Genomic DNA, 13,572 nt, shown 5'->3' with positions numbered 1-13,572 from the left:
GTTTCAGTTCAGCTCACAGGCAGCTGTATCACTGAATACCTATGTCCACCAGCTCACTGGGGAGGGGGGATTCAGCTCCCCCCAGAGCAGACACCAGCACTGGTCAGCCAGAATTTGCTTTAGGACCACTGCCAGCAGTGATTGAACTTCCATTTGAGTTCAGACAGTTGTGCAGTCTGTAGGGGAAAGAATAATGAGTGCTGAATAATGCATGAATAATGAATTCATATCCCTCCCTTGGTCTCTTTTAAGTTCTATACAACACCCAAGAAGGCAAATGTCCCTTCCTGATTAATGTCTTAAGGGATTATTAAACCACAAGTTCCAGGTTGGCTCAATGCACGTTTCAACCTACTGCCATTTGTGCATGAACATTCCTTCCTTATTGGAAAAAACCTCACCTTGGAAAATTATGTATGAACATGAAGAGACTGCAAAGGGAAAAATTACTCACAGGACCTACTTGCTGCTTAGTGGCAGTGAATGTGAAGCAGAGGTGAGCAGTTGGATGCTCTAGAAACCCTTTTGAGAAATTTGGATGGACTTCCCCCAGATGGATTTGGATTTTTAAAAAGTTGCTTGTGAATAGCAGGTCATTCCATTGGTTAGAATTCTCCTCTAGCATTATAATTGATCCTGTGCCTGTATTTTCTGGACATAGACCAAATTTTCACATTTGTACTGCATGTACAAAAGGTATAAATGGGGATAATTATAGTGACTGTGTGCACAGGAATCAGGGGCTTACTAAGGCACTAGGTGGGCATTAGATGGGAGATTGCAGCACTCAATAAACAGGCAGCTCACCTTTTGGGTATATCCCAATTAACTGCTATTACTCTACACTTTATTTCATAAACCTGCATTCATGAGTGGAAAAAGCCTGTCCTGAAAGTAGCCACTGCTTAATACCTCTATCATTTCTCTTTACAACCATACTGCTGCTGTAATGCCCATAAAATGACCTGACAATGGTTAGGCAGCTGGTGTCATCTGATTGATCCTCATTAGACTAATTATAAGTGTCGCACCTTCTAGCTTCTACAGAAGTAGAAGGCTATAAGTGCCTTCTACTTCTCTGTCATCAGCTAGGCCAGAGTCTTCTTTTGTCTCTGGAACTTCTTCAGGGCAGGAACTAACTTCTGGGAAAAATATCCTGCCTTGCACAACAGGACCTTGACCTTTGACTTAAATCTCTGGATATTGCAGCTTATTGTCTGAGAACACAAACAGCCTGGATATGCCTGGACAAAAGCTTCTGGTAAGAGAAAAGAACACAGAAAAGAGGTCCTTCCTACGTATCTGAAACCAGCCATGGTAAAAACAAAGTGTAAGTGATCTGTGAACATGCAAGACTGTGCTGCTGCTGTTCACTGACATTTTTGGCTGAATTTCTCAAGAAGATAGGAAATCTTTACCCAATAAAGTTAAAAGTCACCTAGAAGACAGCCTGCTACAAAATGAAGAAATTGATGAGGAGGATATTCCAGACAACTCCTCTCCATTTTTGCTGTTTTCCATCCATGTATCTTGACCTCTCTAGCCACATCCTCACCTACTTCCCCCCCCATGCCACCCTTTCCCCCTCCTGCACTGCTCAAACACTTTCAGGTATATATTGACCATGGCAGATTTTGCCCCTCCATATACACAAACCACCAGAAGGATTCCTTGGCATCCTCTTGCAACAGCTCAATGGCTTCCAGCATTCCATCTCCCATGGGAGGCCTGGGCTACAGCTCCTCAGGAGCACAATATCCCAGTATGATCCTGAAAAGGATGCTGTGGTGTGCTGCCATGAGCAAGGGAGTGTGGAGAAGCAGGCAGCTGCACAGCTTGCCTGCACATCAGAGGCTTTGCAGCAGTGACAGGTGACATCCTGCAGGGCCGTGACTGAAAGGACACCAAACCACACCACAGCTAATAGGCACTAACAGTACCTGTAGCACCAGTAGCACTTCCTGTAGGACCAGTCCCAGCCACATGCTGAGTGTGCCTGCACTTTGAGGCACCATGGTTCCTCCCTCCCGCACCCCTCTGGGGGAACACAAATCTGCCCTTCCCTCCAACCCTTCCTGCTTCCTTACCAGCAGCATCCCTCCCTTTCTTTAACACACAGGAGGGAATCGGAGGAGCCCAAAATGGTCCTGGGTCAGGATGACTGATGGGTTCCAGTCCCCACATGAGGAAGTGGAGAGGACAGGTGAGCAGCTCCTCTTGTCCCCATGGCATCCTGTAGTGTGGCTTCCCATGACAAAGCCTCCAAGAAATAAACTGTGTGTCCCAGCAAGATGACATTAGCTGCTGAGTGCAGGGTTTGGTGAGGAAAGAGAGCTTTCCATCCATGCCCTCAGCCCCAAAATCTTACTAGCCTTCACTGTGATTAGTATCCCTATAGTTACAGCTGCATGAATGTACACCTGCAATGCTAGCAGCAACTGTGTGGTGCTAACAGCAACTGTGTGGTACTACCACATTAAACAAAAAGCAGGATGAGCACAGGCACAGTGATAATGGAACAATGTTCTGGCTCTTCAGAGCTGGTGCTTGACAACACAAAATACATGTGCACCAGATCTGCCCTTGGTTCTGTTCTGCAGAGGATTTTACACACCTGTCTGGTCTGGAGCAAAACCTGAGACAGAAAAACCCAAAGAACTAAATGTTACCAAACTCTGAGAGATCCAGATGATTTTGCCCAGCCCAGAAAAACCCAAATCCAAACTTTTGTGAGTTTTGGGTCTGGAGATTAAGTTAGAGCTGTACTTCATGACTTGGTCCCACCTTTAATATAGAGAAAAATATTTCAGCCCTTTAAGCAATTCTTTTTTTGTCTTGCATGATTGCCTTTCTGATTTCAGTGATGACTAAAGACATGGTTGTAACTGACTTGACCTCTCCCAGTGGAGGCATCTTCTTACCTATGTGTTTCTTTGGGAGGCAATTATTTTCTTCCTGCTTCTGAGGTTTGCAATTTTGGAGCTAGTGCTTTCTTTCAAGCTCCCACAACCCTCTCAGGAACCTCTCCAGGTAAAAGCAAATGTTATCTCAAAGGGGCACTGAGGCTTTTATTACATCCTGACTTCATTTCTGTAATTCCTTATTTGCTGATCTGCCTCCCATTTCCCTGAGGCATTTGCAGCTCACATTAAACTTCACTGCTGAAACCTGGATTTCTGAGCATTTTTCTTATTTCCTGGGAGAACTCTGATTTCATCCTGGTAAAGTGTCAGTTTCAGGTTGAAATTAATTTTGTACTTGCCAGCTTTCACAGGTGCCTTCCCCTTCTCATAATGTTATTTTTCTATTACTTCCTTTGCAGCTTTCTCCCTTTGAGTTGCTTTTCATCTCCTTCTGCTAGAGTCAGTTTCACTGGTGAACCTCCAGAAAACTGCCAAAACCTCCAGAAAACTGCCAAAGTCCCACACTCTGTGCAGGCCTCAGAGTGAGGTGCCCTCACCAGCCAGTTCAAGTCACCCAAAATGGGACTTTGTAAAGGGGGACTAACCAGGACTGTCTCCAGCTTTCCCTTCAATTCTTCTGACAGGTTCTTCTTGCCTTTTCCCTCCTTTCCCTTTTTGTCTGTGATGGACACCTGTACAAAAGCCAAGCACAGGATTTACTTGCCACATAGTGGCAGTAAGATAGACAAATTCAGCTTCAGTTGTCTCCAAAGACAAAGATACACATTGTGATAGGCACATTCTCCTCTCTCTCAGGAGAGCAGCACAAAGGAAAGAAAAACAATTTCTATTTCTGCTGCTTGTTTTTCCCATGTGGAATGTGTTTGGAGAATTGTTTGCCTGGGGTAATTGCTTGATTGGATTCTGGTGAGGATTGTTTGAGCCTGATGGCAAATCCAACCCACCTGTGTCTGGACTTGAGCCAGAGGGTCATGAGTTGTGAGTTAGATTGGGTAGTTAGAAAAAGTAGGTATGTAGTTTCAGTATCTCATTTAAATAGTATATTAATGTATTATAGTATAGTTACAATAAAGAAATCATTCAGCCTTCTGAACTGGAGTCAGACATCATCATTTCTTCCCACCAGGTTCACCTGCATTTACAATAACACACAATACACCATGAATGATATAAATGCTAAGTCCATCTAGCATTTATATCCAGCTGGAGAACCTAAGAAGGCTCACTAGAGAAGACAGTATTTGCCTAAGGATAACTCTGTGGTTGCACACTGAGATTTGCTACAAACTAATGAGCAAAGTTTAAAAATCCCTTTAACACTGGAGGTTTCTCTGTAAGCTACATGCATAATGAGGCCAACCTTGCTTCCAATTCCACCTCCTCTACACGGGTCCTCTCAAACTGCAAAGGGAAAAGACCATAAATTTTGGCTTCTCTAGAGGAATAGTCACGTGCCACAAAACTTGTGTTGCTTGTCTCAGCCCTCAGCTGGGAAGGTGGATGCATTGGTGGTGACCCTTGGCTGGGACATCCTCCCAGTCAGTGACCAAGGCTGCTTTGAAACGTTTTCTACTCTGCTACTGTAAGTGAATGGGGATGGAAAGTCAGCTGTGCCCTACTTTTTATGCTTGCTGAGTTCACTTCAGCAGTGCTCACGGATGATTTATCTTCTAGAAGGCATTCAAGCAGTCCAGCTATCTCTGCTCTCACACGTCTCGCCTGAAAATCAGAGTAACTCCTCTGGCTTGGAGCCACACCCACCCTGCCCCTGCTGAACAACCTGGGCCGTATGGGCTTGCCAGTGCAGCTCTGGGGAGCTGCTCCAGACTGTGACACCAGCACTGGGCACGTGTTCCAGAGTGCTGAGTGTGCCACAAAACCTAGACAGAGGCAGTGGAAGGGAGCAGGAAATCCCGGGATGCCATTCCTTAAGCAGCCATACCCACACCATCCTTCAAAGATGCTTGAAGGGTTTGCAGCCGCTGCTCAGAAATGGGGCCCAGGGTAGGCAGACCTCCCGTGCTCTAGCTTGCTAGAATGCTATATATGAGCATTTGGAAACCACAGGAGTTTGCTTCTGACTCTTCATGCATCTGCTTCCCTAGCACAGATCAAATGCAGAGGGCACTGCCTGTGCCCATGGCCTGGCTCCCCTGGCTTTGCTGTCACACCCATGAACTCGGTCCCGCAGCACTGCACCAGCATCCACCTCTGCCACCATCTCCTGATAAACCTGGCCTGCCCCTCCCTTGCAGAACCCCAGACATCTGATTTTGCTCCTCCTGTCTAGTCCTTGTTGCCAGCACTGCTGAGCTCTGCCTTTTCCCATACTTGCTACACAAATAAAAGGGCAGCCTGTCCATGGAGACCACACTGAGCACAGACTTAAAGAACAGAGAGGACCATGGCACACCACAAACACCTACCCTGGCATGCCCTGACAGACAAGGGAGAAGCTATGCAAGGTAATAATTCTGCACCAGCAGGATTCCTTAGCTGCTTTTCCAGATTTTGTAACATTTGGCTGGTTTAGGTTAGACAGTGAAAGTCTGATTTCAAAAGCTGGCTGGGTTTCACAGGAAAGCAATTTCAAAATCAGGTCTTTTGAACCGTGCTTTCAAGTTTCAATGGCTGCTGTATTGGTAGCAGCTGGAGTTAGCACCTAACTCTTGACTTGGTTTGAATAAACCAAATCCTTATTGATGAGTCTGCTTCCAGGCTTGACATGGAAGCAAAATACTACAATGAATGGTAAAAGGTACGTATGAAAGATTTGGGGGCTTTGCCTGGATGACAGCAAAGAGAGATTCCATTTTTATTAATATTTTCCATTTTTATAACTTAGGCATAACCTTTAAAAAAATGTATAGGTCAGATCTGTGTCTCAAAGTCAGGAACAGCTTTTCTACTGGTCTTGATGGAATTCAAGTTCAATGCATTAACACTGGTGTATCAATATTGTACAATTTGTATCAGCATTAGCATTGCTAATAATTTTACAATGAATGCCATGATCTATAAGAAGATTTTACATTCAACTTACTAGCAGAACATAACACTTTTAAATGATACATGACACTTTCTAGCTGATAAGATCTGAAAAGTGTGAATCCTCAGTGTTTTAATGCAGAACACAAATAACAGCCCACAGGGTAATATTTTTGTATTTAACTCCTTAACCAAATTTTGGCTTATTTTGGAGTTATAAGGTACTATTTTTCAAAGCTTGTATTTAGCAAGATAGCTGATCTTTGTTGTCATCAATTGTAATAATTATTCCAGCACCAGGAAGTCATCATTGATTAGGTCAGACTTCTTCATTTTTACTTTTATTTCTCAGGTCTCTCATACTAAATAGCATTGATGCCATATTAGTAGTATCTTGAATTTTAGGTAGGTCTGCCATTTTCCCCAGAAAAATAAGTTCAAGAAGTCCAGCAATCTTGTTCCCAGCTCTTTTCCTTTTCCTGCTAGAGACCACTTGCACAGCAGACATCTGCACTGGTTCCTACAGCACCAGGTCATCCTTGTGTGTTCTGAGCTGGGCAAGGCCCTGGAGGGGTCTGGTCCAGGCCTGGTTATCACAGAGCAGGTTACTCATCTCGACTGCCAGCACTGAAGGAAGAAAGCAAACAAGAAATGCAGCCTGGCAGGGAAACCCCTTGTGATGCTGCAGTTTTTACACCTATTTATGTACCATCTGTTGGTCAGGGCTGTACTGCAAGTACAGAACACATTTAATTGGAATGGGCCTGGAAAAGCAGTGGGAAGGGACAGTAAAGCAGTGGTGGAGAGCACAGGCATCATGTTTTGTAGCGTGATGCACCAGAAACTTGATCTCTTGTTGTGTTTCTTCATTCATTCATTGATTGCAAGGGGAATTTTTCAGATGCCTTTTCCTCCCTGCCTGCCTGTGAAGCACAGCACCGCTCCACAGCCTTCTCCTGAGAGCAAGTCACATCTCACCATGGATACCCATTTAAATAGAGAAGTCACAGGACAGTTGCTATTTGTGTGCCTGAATGGAACTCTATTGTGCTATATTTTTTTGCTCCAGTGAAGCAGAACAAACCCTTCTTTTTCTTTGTTTATATGAGGTGAAAAAACATACTGGTACTGACTCTCAGATAAAAAAACTCTTAGTTGTAGTCCATTCCTTCTCTCTTTAAGAACATCTGGGGATACAGAGACAGTCCATCTGTCCTGCTCCAACAATGAGACAAAATACCTGTGATCTTAAATACCCTTCATTTCCTGTCTGATTAGACCTCATGCTGTAGTCCTTTGCTGTCAATGACTGTTTCTTTTCTCCATATGCCCATATCTAGAAACACCAACCACTTTCAGGCACCAGTCAAATACAAGTTTTTAATATCATGCATTATTTTTTTTTTTTGTTGAGATATTGAGTCAAACCTCAGAAGACCTCAGACTTGTCTCAGAGGGCCACTGTCATCCTTGGTGTATTAACCTCTCTCTCTGTACTATGGCTTTCTGTCTCTATTTTTAATTTGTTTTGCCACAGAGTCCTTGTCAGACACTAGGGGCTCCTTGTGCTTCTCTTGTAGAAACATGTAAGCAAACACTAGTTATTGCTGCACTTAATTCATACTCAGAATGAAATTATTTCTGAGGAAAAAAAAATTAAGGCAAAGGAAATGACAAAAAAAAAAGAAAGATGTGTAATACATTTTCAGTAACATCTGAGATGTGTTCTCTGCACAGCCCTGGGCACAAGCCAGTGCACGATGCCAGGCCAGTGGTTGCCCCTGAGCTCCCTGTGCCCAGCCCTGGCAGCAGCACAGGCCGGCGGTGTGAGCCAGCTCGGGGTCTGCGGGCTCTGCCCTGCTCTGTGCAGCCACCACGCTTGCTCTGAGCAGGGCTGCAGCTCAGCTCGTGCAACTCCAGCTCCCCTCTAAGAACCCTCATTTTTAAAAAGAGGTTTAAAAAAGAGATTATTAGCATCAATCAATTTTTAACGTATTATCTTAAAGGACACTACACAAAGTCTTGTCTTGGGACACATCTTAAAGGATAATAATATTCCCCTTGCAGCTTAGGAGACCTAGGAGGTGCCCACATGTGGATTGGATGTCCTGGCTCCTGTTACAGTCCGTGGAGTCCAGAGACTTGCCCACTTCACCCCAAAGCAGACATCTTGGCACACCAAGTAGTTGGCTAAACTCAGATGTCTAGTGCCAGCTTTGCCTCTGGTATCCAAGACATTTACACAGAATTGCCAAATATTAAACATGACCTTTCTCCCTCCCAAGTGGCAGCTGGAAGTCGGGGCCTATAACAGGATATCTCAAATGGCTCTAAATAAATAAATGTGGACAACTGAAGCAGTCAGCAGGATAGCTCTTCAGGTTTCCTGCCTATGATGGGAATTTGGATCTCTCTCACACAGAGATGTTTCATCCTTCCTGGATGTCACAAGACAAATGTCAATTTTTTTCCTTCTCAAAGGATGAGAAGCTTAGCTCCATGTTCCAAATCAGCTCCTCCCCAGAGCATCTTTCCTCCCAGAGGATATCATGGGGTTCACCCAGCTCTTCATGACTTTTCATACCTCCAAGCAGTATCCAGCCTGCCTTTAGCCAATGCACTGACATGGTTTTGTGCACTGTTTGAATTAATTACACTATAATGTAAGCTGCTGAAAAAGAACGGTGCTTATCCAGGACTCAACACCTCTCAGGCTTTCTTATTACTTACATAGTGTTTATATTGCTTAGTGGTGCCAATCAGGGTAAGGATTTATTGCTGCTGTTTACTGCTCCATATCTGAATATAGCTGCTGCCCTGAAGAACTCAAAATTTAATTCTAAAAGAAGATGCCAGGAGTTTGAAACAAGAGAGAAAACTGATGAACAGAAGAGGTGAGAGTGACAAAGTCAAGAGAAGCAAAATATTTTTTATTCTACTCTGTTTCTTTTTTACAATTATATGCTTTTCAATTAAAGCATTTTCTTTCAATTTAAAAAACACCCAAACAACTAACCAAACCACATATGCTTAATTTCTTTTTTCCCCCCTTCCTGTTTCTCATTGCAATTTGTATTTCTCAGTAGAAAGACTGGACTTTACATAATTTGATGTTTCCATTCAATCCTATTTAAGATTCTCTTTCATGTTTATAACTTCCATCTGCTTATATACCCTTGGTTCAGGTGTCTTTCCCAAGCTCGGTGCTGGATTATAAGCAGAGACATACAAGGCCTTTCCCTAGTGGTCTGTGAAGAAAGGCAGTTCACATTCATCCATTTTGCCTCCATTCCTCTTGGTTGATTTGCCTCCAGGCTGGACCATGTCCCAGCAGGTCGGATTCCCACTGGTTTCTCAGCAGGACCCCCTCAGAATTTCCTGGGACCATCAGTCCTGCTGTGAGTTTCAGGACATCACCCACCATTATCCTATCCCAATGAATTCCAGCTCACCTCTATCTGCCATCCAACTCACTTCACAGAATCCATGGACACACTTTCTCAAGAAAAATACAAGATACAAGATCACTTCTAGCGTTTATTTAAAAAGATAATTTGTGGTATTTCTGCAGGATACCCCCACTTATAACTCAATTTGATAAAAATCAGAAACATATGACTGCAAGTATAAAAGTATAACCCATATTATAGCAGACACCAAAAAGTGCTGCTTCTGTGCCACATGCAGGAGAAATGCAAAAGGCATCACAGGCAGCATGAAGCTTTTTTAAAAAATCATTGTGTATTGAAAATCAGGGTTTTGTATTGAAAATCAGTACACACATTTGCACTGTTATCTCCTATTCAGATTCCACAGCTGTACTCTCAGAGTCCCTCTCTCTCCAAACACAAGAAGAGACACAGGAGGTTGGAGGGAAATACTCTTCTTTTGTGCCAAAAAGTGGTTGTTAAGAAAACATCTCTTGGATGTGTAGGTCAAATGCATTTGTCTCATCTAAGCTCATCTTTGTGTCACCAGGCATTGGCCTGTCTCAGGCAGCCTGGCTGTGATGCAGAGAACTTCCTAATGTATTTATCCAGTGAACACTGAACCACCTGCACATGTCACAGAAGCCACCAGACATGCTCCCAGCCCAGCTCAGAACTGGATGAATATGTATTTTTCACTACAGGGTAGTTTTCATGGTGATTTTATCCATCTGTAGTAATACCAGAAGATTGAATATTAAGTTTGTGTCCAAAGCCTGTGTTAGCTGACCATGCCAGTAACAACAGCCATGGCTGCCTGCCACCAGGAGAGAAAGCTCTGTTATTTCACTGACACTGAACTTTCCGTGTTGCACTTAGCTTAGTGAATCAGTCAGCTGGAGCTTGCTATTCAGACTTCCTATAGTACAAACTGCTTTTTTCTTTTCCCATTAAAACAGCTTTCTATTTTCTCTCTTACACCCAAGGGGAAGTTAGAACTGAGACTGCTCAAAAAACTTGGCACAAATGATACAATTTTTATGTGTACCTTGAGGTGCACAGGGATTTCCCCATACTTAGGTAAGTATGCTCAGTTTAGATGTCTAACATATGTGTCAGTAGGTCACAATGAGACATCTCTAGTCACCATTCATGTGGGTTCCCCTCCACTCCCTCTACGGCCATTCCACTCCCAAAATCCAGCTACACATTATCCACTCAGGGGTGGCCACAGCTCTCAGTCTGGTACACTCAGCTGTACTTTCATCGCGTCCTTGTTTCATGGGCAGCAACCACTTTTGGGGCAGCCTGGGTACTCAGGAGCTTCAGCTCCAGACATAATCCATGGCCACCAAGTACCTGACCTTGCCCAACCTATGGATGACCTAAAAACCTGCATTTCTCCCTCTAGGTGATTCCATTAATTGGGCAAGAGCTACAAGTACTAATCAAACAGCAAACATTCTTTCTGCCTGCTTGAAGCCATGTGTACAGACTTAGCAGGGAGACTAAAGACACATCAGGCGTGGACTAAAGACACATCAGTGTGTGTCTTATCACCACATATTGATATGTGTGATATCAATATGATGGAAAAAATACACAACATTCTAAGAAGGGAAAAACTTCACTGGAAGAAAGATAACAACTTTTCAAGCAAACCAGCTGCCTGAAATTAAGTGTTACCATCATAATTTGGAAGAGGAGAGAGTTGGTGTTGATGTCAGCATCGCAGGTGAGTCAAGGAAGCACTGGGAAGAGAGAAGGAATAACTCTAAACCCCTGCCTCCTCAGAGATAGTTGCTTCAGCAGGAGCTCTCTTTGTGTCTTGAAGCAACCAGCAGCCTTCACAGAAGCTCTGTGATAGATGAGGAAGCAGATCAATCAGAAATTTTCATGAGAGCAACAGTAGTTTATACAGGAAAATGCTTCCCCTGAAAAACATCATGAGGATCAAGGCCCTCTGGTATGGAACATGTTTGAGATGCCAAGGCCACTACTTGAAGCATGAAATGAGAAGAAAACATTGTATCTTCTCAAACAGGATCTAATTGTGTTATCTTTCTGAGCATTAGAAAATAACAGGTGTGAAAACTGTCTCTTTTACTGGAATCCTTCTGCTGGCTGCCAACCAGAAATGAATCCTCATGTCATGGAAAAGGGCTCTGCCAGAGGGAAGAGGATTCATAGGGCTGTATTGAATAGATCATCTTGACAATTTCCAGGATTAAGCAGCCTGGAGTAATTTTTTTTACAGGCCTCCAAAGACTAGTTGTCTTCTTTGACTGAGGGGAAGAGGTGCAAAGAACAATCAGACATGACTTTACAGAATATCAAAGACCTGATGGTCTTTTCTTTTTGAAATCTTGCTTTATTCCCTGAGGGCCTGCCTGCTTTTGCAGAGCACAAGTGATAGATCAAAAAACCCGATGAGGACGGGTATGTCTTAGACTGTATCTGTAAATTATGGGCATAAAATAACTGGAGACAGGACAGCAGTTTCTTTAACACAGATAAACCCCCAGTAGCTATGATGTACGGCAATTCCCAAGTATTTACAAGCCCAGTTCACCAAGTTCAAAACTCAAAGCCACTCTGTCCCTCTGCCACAGGTGAAAAGGGTAGGGGTCTTCTTAAAGCAGCTAAGAGACAATCAGCTCTTCTCTGTTCCCTTTTTGCTCATTTCCTTAGAATTACAGGGAACTTGGTGTCAGTTTATCAGAGAGCAGACAGAGGCTAGTAGGCATCTCTGAAGTGTGCCCAAAAAAAATCTATCTTGAAATATATGTGCAAGTATAGGTAAAATTCACCATAAAATTATTTAATTATTTTAAAGTATTCAAGAATTATCTGAGCTTCTCAGGACTGGATGTTATCAATTCTCAGTGACTATAGACCCTATTTTCATGTGATTCTTATTTGTAATGCACAAGCTGTTAGATTTTTTCATTTATATAGCAAAGCAGAGGAGATCTACAAGAGAATTATCCTCTAAGCATTGCAGCATGGGAAGAATGATATCCTTTTTTGACTTATCTAATAATCACCTTGAGCCCTGCAGCTTCAGAGGTAGTAAGCCCATAATTCAAAAGGATATGTGAAAAGAAACAAACCAAGAAGTCCTTCTGTCCTTACTGATGAATACAACAACCAGAGCTTTCCTGCCACCTTCTCTGCTATCCTCCCTAATCACACCTTCTAGCAAAAGTACTTTTTGCATCACTAAGAAAGATGTAACCTCCTAATCCAGCCATAAGGTGTAAAACTCTCAAAAGATCCCTTTTGTTAGGTATGCTTCATTATAAGTTGTAGGTTAGCTCAGTTCTCAAAGCTGTGTTAAGAAAAACCAACCAAGGCCAGGAACAATCATCTTGGGGGACTCAGAAATGAAGTGTCAGGGACTGTACACCCAGTACTTGGCAGAAGGATACACGGTCTCCTTGCTTGCACTGAGCAGCTTCAGTGCATGTCAAGAAGTGCTGCTCTGCTACCAGAGACAATTTGCAACTCCCCTGTTCTTGGCATGGTCTGGCAAGTCCTTTCCCAGCTACACCAGCTGCTGGTGGCCCCACAGGACTAGAGAGCACCTGGGAATCACTAGCACTGCAAGAGGTTTTGGATAGACTTATTTCTGTCCACAGTGACGCTAAAATGCAACACGTTACATTCTGCAACTATGCCCTTAGGAAGTCCTGGCAAAAAGGACCATTTTGACACAAAAGCATCTCTAAGACCCTACAACTAGACCACAGTAGTTCAAACTATTTTTTAAACAAATAATAGTCACTGTTTTATGGCATTTGAAATATTAAACTGGGCCTGAATTTAATCTATTTACTCCATCAAGTTCTTTGTTGTAAATCTGAAACTTTAGCCACTTCCCTCTACATAACCTGTCTTGCATCCAATCCACAGATGAAATAGCAGCCTGCAGCAGTTTTCTTTTGTGGTGTCAGGATAAATTTATGCCTTCAGCATCCCACTGTTGAACTTATTTTATAGTGAAACAGGAAGGAGAACCTGAGGCTTCCCAGTTGAAGCAATATCACTTGGACCATACAGGTTACACAAGAAATTTGGAGAGCATTTCTGTGTCACAGAGAGATATTTGATGCAGAGTTAAAGTGGAAAACCACATTTCTCCAAGTAAATTAAAAATTTAGGAGAGTTCTGTGATTTATATTGTGTTCTATGTTAATGCCATTATATTTAGTGATATGACTGAAAATAGA

The sequence above is a fragment of the Lonchura striata genome, chromosome 2 (genome assembly GCF_050655825.1).
Source record: "Lonchura striata isolate lonStrDom1 chromosome 2, ASM5065582v1, whole genome shotgun sequence".
Classification (NCBI taxonomy): Eukaryota; Metazoa; Chordata; class Aves; order Passeriformes; family Estrildidae; genus Lonchura; species Lonchura striata.
Note: the sequence above shows the minus strand (reverse complement) of the source record.